Genomic DNA, 15980 nt, shown 5'->3' with positions numbered 1-15980 from the left:
TCTACAATATGAAAGTAATATGATTTTCGAGAACCCTTTGTGTTTTGTTTTGTTTTATCCTCACCCGAGGACATTTCCCCATTTTTTACTCAGATAGAGCAGGAAGGAGAGAGAGGAAGAGAGAGAAACATCGATGTGAAAGGGACACATCGAGTGGCCGCCACCCACACGACCCAACCAGGGCCGGGGACAAACTGCAGCCAAGGTACGTGCCCTTAGCGGGAACCGAACCTAGGTCTCTGTGGACTGCAGGCTGACCCTCTAACCGCTGAGCCAAACGGGGCAGGGCCCCTTTGTGTTGTTTTCAGGAAATAGAAATGTGGCAGGCATGTAAAAAGAAAGGGTTAAAGCTGATAGATGGAAAAAAGGATACAAAATGGCATGAGCAGAGACAACGTCCCTGTAATTTACTACATTAAGAGAAAATAAGTTAAACTATAAAGTAATCTCAACAGCTAGGAACCTAATATAGAAAAACAAAAGCATTAGCTAAGAGTCAACACCTATTCCTGATTACAAGCCATCAGAAGATACAAAAAAACAAACCAACAAACGCAAAAAGGAACTTCTCAAACTAGAAGGAAATCACAGGCCAGGAACCGGAAATAAGCGTCATGATAACATTAGAAACATCCCAGTCAAATAGGAAACAAGTTAAAGATGCACGCTGTAGTCACCACTCTTATTCAGCATTAGACTAGAGGTCTTGCCAGTGACGTAAGACAAAAGAAAGGAACAAACACATCTATTAAATATGGGGGGGGGGTCTCATTATTTGCAGATAATATGATCATCAATCTAGAAAATTCATGAGAATCACATTTTTAAAGTATGAAGATTAAGGGTTCAGCAATGTGGCTAAATTGAATACCCGGAACTTCCCTAAGTACTAGTAAAACCAGCTAGAAAATAATATAAAATAAAAATCACAATAACAACCAAAATGGCAGAGTGATATGAAAGGAATATATCCATTTTTTTTTTAAACTGTTTTTTCTATGGACATGAGTGCAAGAATATACCTAGCAAGAATTAATGCCATTTCTTCGGGGAAAGAGGCTGGCTGGGATTGGGCACAGGAAGGGATTCAGCTTTTTCTGTATTCTTAGAATTTCTTTTAGCAATATATATTTGTGTATCACATGTGAGAGGTATTAATACCAACAAAGGAAAGGAAGAAAGAAGGAGGGAGACTTTCTTCGAGCAGCACTTTGAAAGATGAGGAGGTTTTCACCGGGGAGAGACCTGTGGCAAAGGCGTTCCAGAATGGAGGAGAAGCCACGAGGAAAGGCAGGGAACGTGAACCCAGAGGAGTCGGAAATCTTGCCAGTTCCTGGTGTGCACTGTGCTAGTTTATAATTTACAAAGCACGTCTCACCCAGCACATCGTGTGAGGCACTGTAGTGAAGTGATTTAAAGCAGCAGTTCTGGATTTGAATTCAATATCTGCCTACCTAGCTGTGTGGCCTTGGGTAAGTTACTCAACCTCTCTGAGCTTCAGTTTTCTTATTTCTAAAGTTGGGCTAATAAAAGTACCTGACTTATAGGAATGTTTTAAGTAGAAAAACAAAAAGGAGGGGCAAACTTGAAGCCCTTATAGGGCATTCTCACCGTTTCTAGTCTACTCTGAAATTCTGGATTTCTTCTTCCATATGAAAACACCTTATTTTCTAATTTTCTATCATGGAAATCATTATGATTTTATATGAATAATATATTTACCAACCTTTTCCCCTGAAACGTTCTTGATGTATTGTTAATGGACCACGTGTGTTTTAAAATACGCAATAGAAACACACACATATTGCATTGAGCAGGGACATCCCTCAAATGCACAGGGGACTCCCTGGTCAAGGAAGAGCACTGTACAGAAGCTTCCACAGCACTTCTTTCTGATTTACTACAGATCGGGCCCTTTCCGTGCTCAGTGAAAGAACCGGGGAAAGGATAAATGAGAATTCATAAGGCAAGTCAGCTTCCAAAGAGAACAACACTGCCAGATATGGAGGCAGGCGTCCGCCGGCGTGGCTGCAGGCGGGACGGGAGTCAGACAACATGTTCAATATTTTAACAAAGATGCAGGCATGGTTAACATCATTATAAAATGTGATTTCATAAACCAGAGAGGTTATGCCAGTGAGTTTTTGCATGATTAGGCTTTTGGAGAATAAAGAAGGAAGGTGATAGAAGGCAGTCCAAATTTTATTTTTATGATCTCAGAATTACAGGAACAAAATGAGCCGGTAAAGCATAAGAATGCATGTTGAATATCCCAAGGGAATTCTTTATGTTTAGAAAACCCAATATAGATGGTATACAACTAAGAAAGCACCTTATATACATTATGCATGTTGAAATTAAATCTCCCAAAATCTAAATAAGAGATTCATTGATCTATAAGAACACAGGTTAAATTCTGAGTTAGCATCAGTTTATTTTCTCATTACTGTTCTTGTATAGTCTGCAACATCCACTCCTACATTCAGAAAGTAAAATTCAATGTTGTCCACATTTTCTTTTTATTTTATTTTTTTCAATTCTCACCTGAGGATGTGTTTATTGAATTTAGAGAGAGAAGAGAGAGAGAGAAAAACATTGATGTAACAGAGAAACAGCAATCAGTTGCCTCTTGTATGTACCCCAACCAGGGTCCAAACCTGCAACCTTTCGGTGTATGGGACGACACTCCAACCAGCTGAGCCACACCGACCAGGGCTCCACATTCCTTTTAACTCTATTTCTCTAAGGGCCTATCCAGCCCATTCTGTAGACAAGCTAATGAGTTGTCAAAGATGTTCATTGAGAATATTAAAAAAGAAGCCAGTGATTTTACTTCTCACTCCCCCCCCCCCCAATTATATACATTAGTTTGTTCTCTTTGAAACAAAACCTCCTTGGTTAAAAATTTTATATCAAGCTCGTATGAAAAAATAGCATATTATCCATTAGAGCAACAAAATACCTGTGTCTGATCCACTTGGCCTTTCCTTGCAGCTGCCCTGAAACATGTCGGCGCCATTACCGGCCCCTACATCCACAGCCCAGGAGGTTCTTGAATGGCTTCAGGCGCCTCAGTCTACCAGGTTCCAAGTGAGGCTGGAGAACTCTTCCAGGCCTGTGTCTCATTAGCATCCCTAACTCCTGACATCATCCTGTCACAAGGCCCTTTGTAAAAGCCAGAGCCAACTCATGAAAGTTCTCAGAGCAATGGTTACATTATACGTTACATTTAGTGGCTAATAAGTCATTTTATCATCATCAAATGCATTTTCGAGTGTTGTGGCGGTATATAACACAGAGTGCTTGCTACATGGGTCTGTGTTTCAATAGCTAGCCTGGGAAATTTCTTCTGGAGCAGTAGGGTACTAAAAATAATTGAAGAGTTAATAGTTTGTCACAGGTCTGGGTATCATCAAGTTGATCCATGTGGTCAATTCTTAATCTAGCCATAATATGACTGGCTGAATCTGGACCTGTCCGAATCCATAACTAATATAATAAAGGTCAGGTTTGATACTATTGGAATAAAAAAAGTTCTGCACAGACTCAGCCACACACAGTAACCCTAGGTCTGGCTGGTCATTTGCAGATGCCTATTCTTATTTATGATGGAGATAACTGGGAGTGTATGAATGCCTTCATAGAGTCTCCCATAATTCCTGTGGACAGAAGCAAATTCACAGCACATGCTCTACAATGATAAGAAAGGAACACTGGACTTGGGGAGAAAAGACTTGAGTTTGAGTGAGGCTTCCTACGTACATATTGGGTAAAAATGTTAATCATAATGAATTTCAACTGCTTCAACTATAAAGAGAATGATGGCACCTACCTACTTTTCAAGGTTATTAGAAAGCTCAGCCCTGGCCGGTTTGGCTCAGCGGTTAGAGTGTCGACCTGCGTTCCTGAGAGACCCGGGTTCGGTTCCCGCTAAGGGCGCGTACCTCGGTTGCAGTTTGTCCCTGGCCCTGGTCGGTTGTGCGGGTGGCAGCCACTCGATGTGTCCCTTCACATCGATGTTTCTCTCTCTCTCTCTCTCTCTCTGTTCCTCTCTCTCCCTCCCACTCTACCTGAACAAAAAATGGAAAAATGTCCTCGGGTGAGGATAAAAAAAAAAGAAAGCTCAAAGTTGGTAATGATTGTGAAAATGCTTTGTAAAATGCAAACAAATTATACACCCTTGTACATATATTTGGAATTATTTATGTTATAAGTATTATTCTAAGTGGTACTGATGAGCACGTTGAAATATCTCAAACATCGCTTAGTACAGGGCTTTTAAATTTTTAATGTATATAAGAACCACCTGGTAATCTTGTTAAACTGCAGATTCTAATTCAGTAGTTCTGGGATGGGACCCAAGAGTCTGTAGTGCCAATTAGCTCCCAGTGATGATAACACTGCTGATTTAAGCGCCATACTGTATGTAGCAAGGACTCCGGACAACATAGAACCCTAAAACATGATGAATGTCTAAAATGCTTTTATATGTGACTCTGGAATTAAGAATCTGAACATCTTAGGTTATTTCACTTCGAACATAAAGACAGTTTTTACTTTACACTGATTACATACCCCAAGGACACAAGAGTCTGTCACATAGGTTGTGAGCTATGAGGTCCGTGACCATAAACCATAAATGCAATCAAGAAATACTGATGAATGTACTCTATACATTTTTTCCTTTAGATTTTTCTTTGCCTAAATGCTCAGCTCCCCGTTAGAGACAATTCAATTTGGCCATTCATTTTGGCAGTCATGGGCAATTATTTTCAGTAGAGAAGAGCTGTGACTGAATGGCCTGAGAGGAGCATTTCCTTTGTATGTGTCCACCAGGCCCAGCGCCTTTCAGCAGCTGCGCACATGGTGAAATTCATCTTTGTCACAAGCAGCAAATCACATGCTCCGGAATATCACAATCTCATTATGGGATGTCATCTCACAGGACAAATACATTATTTTCACCAGATTTACAGACAGCGCAGCCCACGTCACCTCCAGCAGGTGATGGATGGGCTCGATCTGGATGTATCTGGGGGTGTGATTTACACATGGCAGGACCCTGACAGACACGGACCGCAGCCAGACCCAGAAGGGCTCTGAAGAAGCTTTCTCCTTCACGGTCTTTTAAACATAAAACCCAATGGTTGGAGAATGTGGCACCTATTTTAAAAGAAAAAAAATAATAAAGACAACCTGAAAAGTCTCCCCGTAATACTTTCCTTAGAGCCCCATGTATTAGAATTTAGACTTCATAGTAAGAAAACTTTGGTAGAATTCACATATTCTACCAAAAATTTTTGGGCCAGCAAAAAATTCCATTCTCTAGAAAAACTGTTATTTCACAAGGCATTGTATCTTACATGCGAAGAACTACCATGCTGTAGCATTTGGGAATTTCTATGGCAAACAAATAATTTACCAAGAGAATGAGAAGTAAGAAGATTACATGTATGCATTTATAGTAGTCACCCCTGTCCACAGGGGATATGTTCCAAGACCCCCAGCGAATGCCTGAAACTGATACCATTGTAATTAGCGATTTATTAACAATAGGAAAGGAGCAAAAGGAAGGCCAGGCACGATAGGCATGTCATTTGAGCAGCTTCCTGGTGATTTCACACTCCTCAGGGAACCACCAGCCCATTCCCTGTCAATTACTGGGGGAGGGGACTGGACAAAGGGGGAGATAGACACATGTGCAGTGAAATGGGGGTGACTAGGGAAGGTGCCTGTCAGTCAAACCTGGGACCAGAAGTCATTGACTAGGAGAGGTGGGGCCAATGCAAGCCTGTGAACATTTGGGGATACATAATCCCCTAAACAAAGGAGCTTGTCCTCTTGGTTTTCTGGTTCCTTTGGTTTTGCTCCTGCTTTCTTGCATTTGCCTGTGTTTCCTCCACCGCAATGTGGCCCTGCAGACCCCACACACAGTAACTGATGGACTGCAGTGGGGAACACAAACTAAGCTAGCCTGATGCTGGACTGGGCACTGCTTCAGTGGAGTGAAAATTCTGGACACTGGCTTGATTCCAGCCCCACTGAAGCTACAGCTACTCTTCTTCCTTGGTCCAACGAAGGGAAGTGGGACCTTGGAACTCAGGGATTTGATTCCACAGAAATAAGCTTTCTATAATATCCCCCCATGTGAGTCTCAGAAAATTCCTTTTCTCAGGGTATCACAAGAAACCCACTCCCCTGAGAAACAGGTGCGGACAAGGACCTCTCCCCACCAGTAACAAAACCACAAATCTTACCCTATGTATACAATGTTTTTTTCCTTTATACATACATACCTTTTCACGTAAAGGAAGCACTTTATAACTCCTTTTTGGCATATTTGAATTGCCAACATCACTACTCTTGCATTTTGGGGCCATTATTAAATAAAATAAGGGCCACTTGAACACAAGCCCTATGATACTTTGACAGTGGATCTGATCACCAAGACAGCTACTAAGTGGCTAATGGGCAGGGAGGGTATATAGCCAGGATATGCTGGAAAAAATAATGATTCACAAACAGCAGGACAGTGTGAAATTTCATCACGATACTCAGATTGTCGAACAATTTAAAAGTTATAAATGGTTTATTTCTGGAATTTCTTTATTTAATATTTTTCAGATCACAGTTCACTGAGGGTAATTTAAACCACGGGAAGCAAAACCACGGTTGCATCAAAGGAAGGTACTATTGTACTTATAGCCCCTTGATCTCCTTGGAAAGAGAGAACAAACCTTGAAGAGAAATGGAACAACATAAATCTCATAATGGAGAATTTCCATTTTGAAGGGATCTAAACCCCCTCATATCTTGTATTCAATGCTTTAATCTCTTCTCCACCTTGTAGTTCCCTAATCTCTGTTTGATATTGGGAAGATCATCACCTCTAAAAAGAAATTTCTTTTTATTCTGAAATACTTGGACTGTCAGAAAATTCTTATACATAATAAGTCTGTTTCCACCCCCTGGTTCCAGTTCCAAGTCTTAGTGGCTCCCAGAACAAGTCTATCTCATCAGTTCCCATTTCCCTAGCCCTCCACCTCTAGACTTCACCTTCCTCCAGCACTGTCCCTAATATCACTAGTGTTATATTGGTCCTATGAGAAATGTAAGTTTATGAAGAAGTAGCATCATACATTGAATTTTTCATTTTTTTCAAATTCAATTGCATTTGTTTATCAGACACACAGAGAGAAGACATTGAGATCCAGACAGCAAGTGAAAGAACAATAACATCCTAAATAAAGTTGGTGATTCTGATCACCATTTGCCCAGTGTTGGTGCACCCCAGGATAAGATGAGACTCTCTTTCCTCTGCTAGCTCATTTCTCAGGTGTCCCCCACAGTACAGGCAACTTACAACAGTGAGAGTGTTTTAAGTACTTAAGATGACTTTTTTTTTTTTTTTTTTTTTTGGTATAACATAGCACCAAAACATGACCCAATTAATTTATTTGGAAAATTACTAACTGGCAAACAAATATTAATTTTAAACTAAGTAACTAAGTGTATGAGGTTTCTATCGCTGCTATAACAAATTACCACAAACGTAGTGACCCAAACAACACAAATGTATTGTCTTCTAGTTTGGGAGGGTTGAAGTCTAGATATGGGTCCTACAGGCTGAAATCAGTGTGTCAGCAGGACTGTGTTACTTCTGAGGGTGCTGCAGGGAGAATAGTCCTAGCTGTTTTCAGTCCTGGAGGCTGTCTTCATTCCTTGTCTTGTGACCTCCTTTCAACCATGACCTTGCTTCCGCCTCTGCTTCCATGGTCACACCTCCTTCTCTGACTGCCTCTCCTGCCTACCTGTTGTGATTTAGGTTAATCCAGGCCAAACTCCTCACCTCAAAATCCTTAATGTAATTACGCTCACAAAGTCCCTTTTGCCTTGTAAGAGGACATATTTGCAGGTTTTCAGGATTAGGATGTGGGCTTCTTCTGGGGGAAAGGGGCATTAGTCAGCCCACTGCACCGAGTTAAAGCAGAGAAGTCTGCATTTCTAATACAAGTGTCTGTTTCCGAAAAAATGCACAGTGCGGAGCGCACAGGTACCCCGGAGTCTCTTAGCTTCTCTCCTGCCACTGTCTAGCTGTGGGCTTGGCGGTAACTCCTTTCCGGAGCTGGGGCTGGGAGGCGATGAGGGGCGGAGGCGAAGGCGGCGCTCGCACTCGGTGCCAAGCTGTGCTCGCACACCCCTGAGACTGAGGGTCTCCTAAATTCCGGGCTCTAGGCACCTTGCTTGCTGCACCCGAGGCTCTACATCACTTTATCTATCTACACCGTGGTTTTCTCACCTGTAAAACTGGAGTATAAAGTTAATAATCATTACTCTTGAGAGAAAAAAAATGGCGGCGGAGCGAATGGAGCTACACAGACCATCTCCCAGAACCAAACTGGATTTACAATGAAAATAAAGACAAATCGTCAGGAAGGAGCAACCGAAAGGCAGCTTGGAGGACCACATAACCAGGGACACCGACTCAATCCTGGTAGGCTTGCGAGGACACAAGAGGGGGCCAGGAGCCCACGGTCCGCAGCGGCCTGGGCTGGGACCTGTGGCGGCCTCAGCTGGGACCAGTGGCCGCCTCGGCTGGGACCTGCGGCCTCGGCTGGAAGCTGCGCCCTCGGCTGGGTCCTGCAACCACAGCTGGGTGCTACGCCCTCGGCTGGGAGCTGCCGCAGCCTCAGCCGCCCTTAGCTGGGAGCAGCGCCCTCGGGATAAAGTCCCAGGCGGCTCCACAGCGCAGAGCCCGGACAGAGGCTAAATTGGCAGCAGCCACTCACCTTGGGCTCCGGCAGAGGGAGGGCAGACTGGACTGGAACTGTGTGGGGACACAGGATTTGCAGGGTGCTCAGAGCTTTTGCTGAGTAGCAGCCACGCAGGACTGTGGTCATCTTACTTCTTCCCAGGGCCCTAGGGAGAGGCACCGGCCCCTCCCTTGGAGATTCAACCCCACCCAGTGGCCATTGAAATGCTAACTGAGGCCCGTTAACAACCAGCAGCTGCCCCCACACTCCGGAAATCCTCCTACACTGAGCACCTGAGGGACTTTTTCAGGCAACTCAGAAACCAAGGTTCTTCAGGTGACCTCTACTAATAGCCTCCAGGCAAAAGAGCTAGAGGATAACTACCACTCCCTGGGCTAGCAACTCTAACAAGGAAAGTTGAGACTTGACAGTGATGTTTAAAGTGGGTTCTCCCTGCCTCATCCAAACCCAGGAGAGGGAGCCACAAACAGCAGAACACCAACACCCACAGGGAAAATTTGGCAGGCTCCAAAGCCCACTGTGATAGCAAAAATGGTGAAAAACAGAAACAAAATCCAAATGAAAGAACAAGAGACCTCTACCGAAGATGAGATAAATGAGGTGCAGTTAAGCAAGTTAACAGAACTAGAATACAGAGCCATGATCGTGAGGAAGCTCAACAGCATGTGTAAGGACATGAGCACCATGAGTAAAGACATAGGAATGTTGAAAGTCAACTAGTTGGAAATTAAAAAACACCAAGAAGAAATTAAGAATGACATATCAGAAATAAAAAACACATTGGAAAGTCTAAATAGCAGAGTAGAGGAAGCTGAGGACCGAATCAGTGAATTAGAAGATATGGTAGAAGAAATCAACCAATCAGAAAACCAAAAGGAAAAAATAATTAAAAAACAGAAAAACAGCTTAGGAGAACTGTGGGACAACGGAAACGTAATAACATTTGCATCATAGGAGTGCTCGTAAAAGAAGAAAATGAGGAAGGGTTAGAGAATATATTTGAAGAAACAGTGAAAGAAAACTTCCCTAATTTGGTGAAGGAAGAAGGCATTCAAGAAGTTCAAGAAGCACAGAGAGCCCCAAGTAAGAAGAACGTAAACAGGCCCACACCAAGACACATAGTAATCAAAGTGCCAAAAATTCAAGACAAAGAGAGAATCCTAAAAACAGCAAGAGAGAAGCAACAGGTTACCTACAAAGGAAACCCCATAAGGCTCTCAGCTGACTTCTCAAAACAAACACTACACACCAGAAGGGAATGGCATGAGGTAATCAAGGTCATGAAAAACAAGGATCTGAATCCAAGACTACTCTACCCAGCAAGGCTATCATTCAAAATAGAAGGTCAAATAAAGAGGTTCTCAGACAAAAAAAAAAGGCTAAGGGAATACATTAGCACCAAACCAGCACTGCAAGAAATGTTAAAAGGATTGCTGTATTTAGTAGGAGTAATAGGAAGAAAAATATAACCACACTAAACAAAAATGGCAATAAATAAGTACATATCAATAATCACCTTAAATGTAAATGGATTGAATGCTCCCATAAAAAGACACAGAGTAGCTGATTGGATAAGAAAGCATGACTCACATATATGTTATTTACAAGAGACCCACCTCACAACAAAAGACTCACATAGGTTGAAAGTGAAGGGATGGAAAAAAATCTTCCAAACAAACGGAAAGGAAAAAAAAGCTGGGATAGCAATACTCATATCTGATAAAATAGATTTCAAAATGAAGGCCATAACTAGAGCCAAAGAAGTCCATACATAATATTGAAAGGATCTATCCAACAGGAAGATATAACTTTGATAAACATATATGCACCCAATATAGGAGCACGAAAATATATTAAAAACCTTCTGGAGGACTCCAAAGGAGAAATAAATTGATAGCAATATATTCATAGCAGAGGACTTCAACACCCCACTGACATCACTGGCTAGATCTTCTAGACAAAAAATTAGCAAGGAAACAGAGACTCTAAATGAAGCACTAGACCAAATGGAATTAATAGATACCTACAAAGAATTACACCCAAAACTACAGAATTCACATTCTTCTCAAGAGCACATGGGACATTCTCAAAGATATACCACATGTTAGGACACTAAGTATCTACAAGTTCAAGAACACTGAAATCATATCAAGCATCTTCTCAGATCACAATGGCATGAAACTAGAAATCAATTGCAACAAGAACATGCAAAGACATTTGAACACATGGAAGCTAAATAGCATGTTATTAAACAATGAATGGGTTACCGAGGAGATCAAGGAAGAAATTAAAAACTTCCTGGAAACCAATGAAAATTAACACACAACAACACAAAATCTATGGGATGCAGTGAAAGCAGTTCTGAGAGGGAAGTTCATAGCACTACAGGCCTACCTCAAAAAACAAGAAAAATTTCTAATAGGCTATCTAACCTCACAACTTAAAGAACTAAAGAGCAAACAAAAAGAAAATCCCAGAGCAAGTAGAAGGAAAGAAATAGTAAAGATCAGAGCAGAAATAAACAACACAGTAAAAAAAAAAAGAAAAAAACAATTCAAAGGATCAATGACACAAAGAGCTGATTTTTCGAAAAGAGAAACAAGATTGATGGACCCTTAGCTAGACTCACCAAGAAACAAATAGAGAGAACCCAAATACACAAAATCAGAAATGAAAGAGGAGAAGTAACAACTGACACCGCAGAAATACAAAAGATCGTTAACAACTACTATGAACAATTATATGGCAACAAATTTGACAATCTAAGCAAAATGGACAAATTTCTAGAAACACATAGTCTCCCAAAACTGGACCAGGAAGAGATAGAAAACTTGAAGAGACCAATAACAACAGAAGAAATTGAAGATGTAATCAAACTCTCCCAGCAAACAAAAGCCCAGGCCCAGATGGCCTCACGGGGGAGTTTTACCAAAAATTCACAGAACTAACACTCATTCTCCTCAAACTATTTCAAAAAGTTCAAGAAAAAGGAAGACTTCCAAACTCGTTTTATGAAGCCAGGATAATTCTAATTCCAAAACCAGAAAAAGACACTACAAAGAAAGAAAACTACAGGCCAATATCCCTGATGAACATAGATGCCAAAATCTTGAACAAAATACTAGCAATTCGGATCGAGCAATACACCAAAAAAATTATCCACCATGACCAAGTGGGTTTCATCCCAGGGATGCAAGGCTGGTACAATATTCTCAAATCAATAAACATGATACACCACATAAATAAAATGAAGAATAAAAACCAGATGTTCATATCAATAGATGCCGAAAAAGCCTTTGACAAAATCCAGCATCCATTTCTGATAAAAACGCTCAGCAATGTGGGAATAGAGGGATCATACCTAGACTAATAAAGGCCATATATGAAAGACTTACAGCCAACATCATACTCAATGGACAAAAACTAAAAGCATTTACCTTAAGAACAGGAACAAGGCAAGGATGCCCACTTTTGCCACTCTTATTTAACATAGTACTGGAAGTCTTAGCCACAGCAATCAGACAGGAAGGAAAAACAAAAGGAATCCAAATTGGAAAGGAGAAAGTGAAACTATCATTAATTGCAGATGACATGATACTATACATAGAAAACCCCAAAGGCTCCATAAAAAATTTACTAGACTTAATAAATGAATTTGGAAAAGTAGCAGGATACAAAATTAACGTCAAGAAATCGATGGCATTCTTATATACCAATGATGAACTCACAGAAAGAGAAACTAAGAAAACAATCCCATTTACCACTGTGGCAGAAAAATTAAGATACCTAGGAATAAACTTAACCAAAGAAATAAAGGACCTATTCGCAGAAAACTACAAGTCATCAAAAAAATAAATAAAATAGAAGAAGATATAAAAAAGTGGAAGCACATACCCTGTTCATGGATTGGAAGAATTAACATCATTAAAATGTCCATACTACCCAAAGCAATCTATAGATTCAGTGCAATCCCCATCAAAATACCAATGGTGCCCTGGCCGGTTTAGCTCAGCAGTTAGAGCGTCGGCCTGCGGTCCTGAGAGACCCAGGTTCGGTTCCCGCTAAGGGCGCGTACCTCGGTTGCAGTTTGTCCCCGGCCCTGGTTGGGTTGTGCGGGTGGCAGCCACTCGATGTGTTCCTTTCACATCAATGTTTCTCTCTCTCTCTCTGTTCCTCTCTCTCCCTCCCACTCTACCTGAACAAAAAATGGAAAAATGTCCTCGGGTGAGGATAAAAAAATAAATAAATAAATAAATAAATACCAATGGCATACTTCACAGAATTAGAACAAGTACTTCAAAAGTTCATATTGAACCAAAAAAGACCTTGAATAGCCACAGCAATCTTGAAAAAGAAGAACAAATTTGGAGGGATCACATTACTATATTTCAGGTTATACTACAAAGCCACTGTAATTGAAACAGCCTGGTACTGGCACAAGAACAGGCATATAGACCAGTGGAAGAGAACAGAGAACCCATAAATGGACCCAAGGCAATATGCTCAATTAATATTTGACAAAGGTGGCAAGAGCATACAGTGGAGTAAGGACAGCCTCTTTAATAAACGGTGTTGGAAAAATTGGAAAGCTATATGCAAAAAAATGAAACTAGACTATCAACTTACACCCTTCACAAGAATAACCTCAAAATGGATAAAAGACTTAAATGTGACTCATGAATCCATAAAAATCCTAGAAGAAACTGTAGGCAACAAAATTTCAGACATCATACGCAGCAGAATTTTCACTGATACATCACCTAAGGCAATAGAAACAAAGGAGAAAATGAACACATGGGACTACATTAAACTAAAAAGCTTCTGCATACCAAAATGGAAAAGCAACCCACTGTATGGGAGAGCGTAATGGCCAATGATACATCAGATAAGGGGTTAATTTCCGATATATAAAGAGTGCTCATACAACTCAACAAAAGGAAGACAAAGAACCCAATTAAAAAATGGGCAGAGGAACTAAATAGACACCTCTCCAAACAGAACATACAAATGGCTATGAGACATATGAAGAAATGCTCAACATCACTAATCATCAGAGAGATGCAAATTAAAACAACAATGAGGTATCACCTTACACCTTTCAGAATGGCCGCCATCAACAAATCATCAAACAACAAGTGTTGGTCAGGGTGTGGAGAAAAGGGGACTCTAGTACACTGCTGCTGGGAATGCAGACTGGTGCAGCCACTATGGAAAACAATATGGTGTTTCCTCAAAAAATTAAAAATTGAACTTCCATTTGACCCAGTGTTCCCACTTCTAGGAATATACCCTAAGAAGCCTGAAACACCAATCAGAAAGAATATATGTACCCCCATGTTTGTTGCAGCACCATTTACAATAGCTAAGATCTGGAAACAGCCCAAGTGTCCATCAGTAGACGAATGGATAAAAAAGCGGTGATACATATACACAATGGAGTACTATGCAGCTGTAAGAAAGAAAGATCTCTTATCCTTTGAGACTACATGGAGGGACCTGGAAAGTATTATCCTAAGCGAAACAAGCCAAACAGAGAAAGACAAGTATCATATGATTTCACTTATTTGTGGAATATAATGAACATAACAGTCTGAGGAATGGGGTAGTCCCAGAGACGTAGAAGTGGGGTACAGACTGACAATCCCCAGAAGAGGGGTGGTGGGGGAGAGATAAACCACAGAACTTATATGCATGTGTGCATGAACAATGGACATGGACAACAAAGCTGGGGACAGGGCAGGGAGGGAGGGGGAGCGGGGAATCAGTGGGGGACAAAGGAGGAACATCTGTAACAAAAATAAATTAATTAATTAATAAAAAAAAACATTATCATGAGATATACATAGAAAAAAATAAAATAATCATTACTCTTTTTTATCTTGTTTTTTCATTTTACTGTTTCAGAAGAAACAGATGAACTAGCGGACATGAAAACCCTTTGTCAACAATAATAGGCAATGCACACCATTTCTGACAGCGAAGACTTTCTTACAGCATGAGAGTAGCATAAGTAATATTTCCTACTTTTCACCCAATTAATGTAAAAGTTAATTCACTTACACAAAAAGTATTGACATATATGTTTACAAAGAGAAATCAGGAATGCCCGAAAGGAAGTGTGCTCGTTTATAGCAATGGTTCGTCCACCCTGGCTGCACGTGGAGGTCACCCAGGGAGCTCTACAAAGTGCCGATGCCCGAGCCTCATCCCCAGCGAATCTCATTCCCTTGGTGTGGGGTGCAGCCCAGGCACTGGGACTTTTAAGACGCCCCACTGACTCTCATGTGCAGGGACAGTTGAGAACCACTGGTTAATGACTACTGTAGATGCTTCAGAAATGCGTTTTAACTGATTTAAATTTTACGGACAGGAGAGAAGACACTTTTTCTATTTGTGGAATGTGTTCCATAAAATCAACATGACAGGCAAAATTCAAAATAGCATATTCTGACTCAATACTAAACCTTTCTATTAACAATATAGGAAGCATTTAAACATCAAAATGCAAGTAAATGCTGTTTTCACCACAAAACAGTTATGTATTGTGGATAGGTAATAAAAGAACAGCCTAACACAGTGTCTCCTATATAGATTAAATCCGTCTCAGACGGAAGTTCTTGATCTTGGCCAGAGCAGTGGTTCTGGATCTTGGCAGCACATTGAATGAACAGTGGAGCTTGCAAACCCTAATGCCCTAATGTATCTCACACCAGGGAAGTTAGACTCTCTGAGGCTGAGACCCAGGCATCACATTTTTACTGACCCTCCCCATGTGACTTCCATGTGCCAACAAAGTCAGAACCCCTATTCTAACTTAGGTAAACTCGAAATCAATATGCCAGCATTTATTGAGAACAGACTATTTATTGTCAGAAACTACAGAGAGGTCGCTCCCTACCCTCAAGACACACGCAGTCTAGTGAAGGAGAAAAGCATAGCGACATATAGGTAGGAATGAGATGCAGGGAGAACACAGAGAAAGGCCAGCATGCCATTCCTCCTTGGACATGGTGTGGGGGAGAGGAAGGAGACAGACCGCAGCAAGGCTCAGCGGGGAGCTTCGTGCTGGTGAGACCTGAGCTGGGGCCTTGCGCGCTGAGAAGGGCACTTCTAGGAGAGGATGTGGCATGATCAGAGTCTACGTGAAAGTAATGAACCATGTCATATAAGATTACTAATTTCTCAGTTAGCATAGAATTGCCTAAA

Source organism: Molossus molossus, unplaced genomic scaffold (genome assembly GCF_014108415.1).
Source record: "Molossus molossus isolate mMolMol1 unplaced genomic scaffold, mMolMol1.p scaffold_m16_p_5, whole genome shotgun sequence".
Classification (NCBI taxonomy): domain Eukaryota; kingdom Metazoa; phylum Chordata; class Mammalia; order Chiroptera; family Molossidae; genus Molossus; species Molossus molossus.
Note: the sequence above shows the minus strand (reverse complement) of the source record.